General features: G+C 33.5%; 1 long non-coding RNA gene across 1 annotated transcript in view; it reads left to right on the top strand.

The window, feature by feature from the left end:
* Positions 1–1,937: 1,937 nt before the first annotated feature.
* LOC128248507 (uncharacterized) overlaps positions 1,938–5,801 on the top strand; it is a 54,150-nt gene continuing 50,286 nt past the window's right edge. The window contains exon 1 of the long non-coding RNA XR_008264677.1: positions 1,938–2,145. This is a non-coding gene — a long non-coding RNA (uncharacterized LOC128248507). The remainder of the gene's footprint in view (positions 2,146–5,801) is intronic.

Consider the following 5,801-nt stretch of genomic DNA (forward strand, 5'->3'; position numbering starts at 1 on the left):
TATATATATATATATATATATATATATATTCACATATAAGTGTGTGTATGTGTATGTATGTCTTTGTGTCTATGTTTGTCCTCCACACAGCTTGACAACCAGTCTTTGTCCGTTTACGTCCCCATAACTTAGCGGTTCAGCCAAAAATTGATATAATGAGTACTAGGCTCAAAACAATAATTACTGGGGACAATTCATTCGACTAACAGTTCTCCAAGGTGGTGCCCCAGCATGGCAGCAGTCTAATGACGGAAACAAGGAAAAGATGTAATACACACACATGCTATTTGTATGATTGCGTGTAGTGTTGTGGGTCAAGTTATGGTCTCTACGGTTTTGCTTATACGTGACAATATGATACTCAATGCTCGAGTTAATAATGGTTGTTCTTTCTTCAACCAAGAGAATTTTATATTATTTTGACAGACTTTCCACTTCATTTTGGGCATTATTTTGATCGGAATTGTTTGTAATATCTATGAGTAAGCATATATTTACCCTGTAGTCCTTGATTATTATGTCTGGGCGATACACTTTGATTCCTTGTTGCTCTGAATATGCATATCCCAGATGATTGTCGCCTGGCAATTATCATGTATCTTGCTTGGAACATGTTTATATGATTTCTTGTTTTTCTTTGTGACACGTTGTGCAGTGGATATCACTGCTTACTCGGTCATGTCTGTATATATATTCAGATTCGACCGTAACCATGCAACCAAAGATGATGGAGACAACTGTCTCATTGTCCCGGTTGCGCATTCGACATTTAATATCAGGACCTGTTTTCTTTATTTTACTTTTATAGTTGTTTGTAATTAGGTATTGATCTTGTGCTGCGATTATTAGTACTTGCAATAATCAGTACTGCGAAAATCACTTATTCAGTAGCCATGATGAAATTCCGAGTCTCGGATGATCGGATAACTGAAGAGATGTTGGCGTGGGTTCCCATCCCGGTATCCGGAACTCGGAGTTTTATCATGGCTACCGAATAAGTGTCACATATTTTTATTGATAACTTTTGCAGCGATGTTGGCCTTTACTTAAGCTTACGTTTTTTCAGTCAAACCTTGCAAATATTGCGTTTAGAGTGATTTTTCTCTACATTTCTTCTTCGGTATGTTTTGCAGTTTTGTGTTTATATTGTGTTTAATTTCTTTATTAATTTCTGTTGTGTTTTTATCTGATTTCTGTGTTTCAGTGTAGTTTGAATCTGTTTTGTATTTTATCGCCTCCTTGCGAATTCAAGAAGCATTTTAATATTATTCGTGTTGCTTTATTACAAATAGCTGTCAACCACTTTTTGTTTCTAAGTATATTTGTAGTATATTTATCTAGCTGTTGTTGTAGCTGTTCTTGTTGTTGCTATCATTATTAATCATATTATTTTTAATTATTTCTTCGTTTATTAGTATCCAGTAGCTGATAATGATTAGGAAGCCAAAGTAAAAATTGTCAATTCAGCGGCAGGAAGTGGCTGGCTGTCTTTTCTGTGACAGTAACGGTGCCGATAAAGAGGTGTGCAGTAGCAAAAGGATTGCAAATTATTGCAGTAATGATTGCAATAATGTGAGCATTAAAATATGCAACAGAAAGTCGAAACACATACATGCATTTTTAGTAAATCTCTCTCCTATTTATGCATATCCCATGCATCAAAATGGCTGTTCATTATTAGGTATGTTGCTAATTGTAAAAGTTTATGGACAGTTGCTTTACATTTTCTGCACATTTTCATGCAATGTATTTTCTCTTGATGACATTAATCTACCTAGCAAATGCTGTGATTTATAATCTTCTCTGAAAATAGAAATAAAACCTTTATTTGGTTCACGTTCTGCTGTTCATATTTGTCATTACCTATACGTTTCCATCGTGTATGAGCTAATAATGACGTCATAAACCTAATTACTAACATCTGTTTGGCAGTATAATTCTACACCTTTGATGTTTATTTCTTTAGCTTTCTGTTCCAAATATTCTGATGATTACAGCTTGCCGCAAGCTATCTCGGTATTAGAGACAAACGCAGAGGTTACTTACGAAACATTTGACTGATTATGTGACTGAATGCGAAAATTATGTTTAAATATTTATTTTATACTGATGACAAATTCAAGAATTAATGATGTATCTTAATAGGTAAGTGATAATTTTAAAAAGATAATTAAATTAAATGAATCGAGTAAATATTTTCAGTTTCGGAAAAAATTAATTAGTACTTAGTTCATTTAACAAAATTTTATCATGTCTAGACACTTCCTCTTCTCTCTGATCCATATGGGAATAAATGTATAAGATGGTTAACTTTCATGTCAAAAATTTATATCATAATCGTACGATCGAACAGAGCTAAATTTGCTCTCCAGAGACCATTCCTGCCTCTACGTCTGTATGTTTGTCTGTCTGTCTATCTATCTATCTATCTCTTTCTCTCTCTCTCTCACTCTATTTCTCTCTCTCTCTCTCTCTCTCTCTCTCTCTCTCTCTCTCTCTCTCTCTCCTTCTCTCTCTCTCTCTATCTATCTATCTATCTATCTATCTATCTATCTATCTCTATCTCTGTCTGTTTATTTAATACCTATTTATTTATTTGCTATTTATCTGCCAATCTACATCCGTCTTTATCTACCTGCCAATTCTCAATTTTGGTAGAAGAAAAAATATATTCATCTCAAGACATGTTTATATATGTTCTAATATTTTTAATCGATATGAGTTAAAAAGTCATTCAACAGCCAAGAGTTTCTGGTTTAGCATTTATCATACACGAAACTGTTGGCGCTTGAATTGCTTTGTAACTTTTGCCGCTTGAATTAATAAAATATCTATCTGGACGTTAATAAATAAAACAAAGCTGTCTCGGTATGAGAATGATTTACACGTACAGAAAAGTATTGTTTACTACTCTAGGCACAAAGCCCGACATTTTTTGTGGAGGGGGGCATTCCATTAGATCATGAATACATAGATACAAACGGGCTGAGAGACATAGCTAGAGTGACAGACAGACTCATATATGAATGAATATGTGCAAATATATATATATATATATATATATATATATATATAGGTGAAATTTACAGAAAAAAGACAGGTGTATGAACAACAACCAGGTGCATAAGTTTGACGCTCGGGAAAGTGAGAAAGTCTTTTACGTTTCGAGCCTACGCTCTTCGAGAGAAAAGAATAAAAGAAAAGAAAAAGTGAGGGAATAAAAAAAAACAACTTGTGGATATAGCGACCAAGCATGGCGATAAATATGTATACAAACTACTATACATACATAAATATGTATATATAGATGTAAGTTTATATAGAGGCATATATACATACACAGATACACACATATAGTAGAGAACATAATCTAATTTTTAGTAAATATATGGTGAAAGTTATGGCATGTACTGAGCAGCATGTGGTTATTTCTCTTATGTGCATGTGTACATGTGTGTGTATGTGTGCATCAGTCTGTCAGAAAGTGTGTGTGAGTGTGTAACTTTTTTACATTACATAGATTCATATCAGTCTAATTAGATATTTTACATAATTAGCGTGTACGGTCCTCTGTTGCTCTTGATATACTGCTTTGTTAGTTGTCATTTTTATGTATACATGCATAGTTGCATGCAAACATACGTACATACATACATGCCTACTTACGTGCGTACATGCATACATACCTATTATATACACTTATATTAACTATATATTTATCTATCTACCTACACACACGCACAAACACCCACACACCCACATATATATATATATCATTTTCTCCCTATATCCATATATATATATATATATATATACATACATACATATATATATATATGTGTGTGTGTGTGTGTGTGTTTGTGTATGTGTGTGTGTGTGTATGCACGCGTGTGTATATGTTATATATATATATACATACATGTATGTATATATATTTATTTATACATACACAAAATATATATGCATGAACATAATTATATATCAATAAGTGTATGGACATGCTTCTCTATATCTATATGTAACTATATGTATATATTTATCTATCTATCCATCTATCTATCTATCTGTCTGTCTGTCTGTCTGTCTGTCTGTCACACTCTCTGTTTTTCTGTTTTTCTGCGTGTGTGTGTAAAGAGAGAGAGAAAGACAGAGAGGGAAAGAGAAAAGGCGAGAAGGTAAGAGGATGGAGGAAAAAAAAGAAATCTTGACGAAAACGGATGTTATGCGAAAAACAAATAGAAAACAGGAAAATGCTGTAACTAAGGGCAATATTGCAGGGAAACAAACTAGCGTAATGCTTAAAGGTTTTCCAGTTAGCAACGGAAAGCTAATTGAGTTAGTGTAACAGCAGATCTGCTAAAATGGCGGACTGATTCAATAAAGTCGTATTGTGCAATTGTAGTAGTGTATATATATTTCTGTGTCGATGGTGTTGATGTTAGTTTTGGTGGTGATGCCGGTGCTGGTGATGGAGTTGGAGTAGTGTGCAAGGTCTTAGTAATATTTTTTCCTACTGGTTTTAAAGGAAGCAACTGAGCCAGTTATAATGGATATCTCCAAGGTTTCTGGATTTTGGGCCACGTGATCACTGTAATATATTTTGCATACGTATATTTTTATCTTTCTCCGACTTACTAAAACATGACAACTTGCTTGGTAAATCAGTTTGAAGTTCACAGGCGGAAATTACATGAAACTCTTTGAAATTGCCTGTGCTACTGCAAATAATTTTGTTGATGAAACTATTACTACTACTACTACTACTACTACTACTACTACTACTACTACTACTACTACTACTACTGATAATAATAATAATAATGATGATAATAATAATAATAATATGGCTTAGCGGTTAGAACATTGGGCTCAAAATCGTGAGTTCGATTCCCTTCGGCGTTCTGTTGTCCTTGAGTATGACATTTCATATATTTCCAGTCCTCTTAGCTGGCAAAAATGAACGGTACGTTTATTTCAAAGGGCCAGCCTTGTCACACTTTATGTCACGCTGAATCCCCACTGAGAACTACGTTAAGGGTACACGTGCCAGTGGAATGCTCAGCCACTTGCACGTTAATTTCACGAAAAGACTGTTCCGGTGATCGGATGAATTGGAACCCGCATCTTCGTAACAGACGGAGTGAATTTAATTGAATCTACATCGTAGAAATCGACGTAGATCCATTTACGTACTTTACATTTTCTTGTTCATTTGTATATCGATCGTAATTTATATATCACAATTTTGATTTCACTTTGTGGTTGTTGATTTTTTATTCAGCACCAGGTCTAACTTTATAGAACGCAATTATTATTGCGCTTATTTAGAACTACATTAACCAAAATGTCGTCATTTCTTTAAGATATTGGGTCATAATTTGAAAATATTTGGATGCTTTTACTAACAGACCAACGACCACTTAGAATCAACTCAGTTGGTTTGCTGCTATTGTGCGGTATAATCTGAGAGCCACTACATAACATTCTCTTTTGCAGACGAAAATTGTTTTCTTTTAACTAGTCACAAATTGTATGTTTTTGGATGCTTTACAAGCAAATTACCCCGGGTTACTTGCTTTCTGATCTCACTATCATAATAAAACACCGAAATGGGCAGTTCGTAGATATCTTGTGAAAGTTAAAAGAAGAAAATTACCAAATTATATATGGTGAAAATAATATACAGTGACTCTATAAGTAATGCAGCCAGTTTAAAATAATTAAAAAGTTCAAAACTTCAATAATATATGTATATATATATATATATATATATATATATATATATATATATATATATATAT

Source organism: Octopus bimaculoides, chromosome 8, assembly GCF_001194135.2.
Source record: "Octopus bimaculoides isolate UCB-OBI-ISO-001 chromosome 8, ASM119413v2, whole genome shotgun sequence".
Taxonomy (NCBI): domain Eukaryota; kingdom Metazoa; phylum Mollusca; class Cephalopoda; order Octopoda; family Octopodidae; genus Octopus; species Octopus bimaculoides.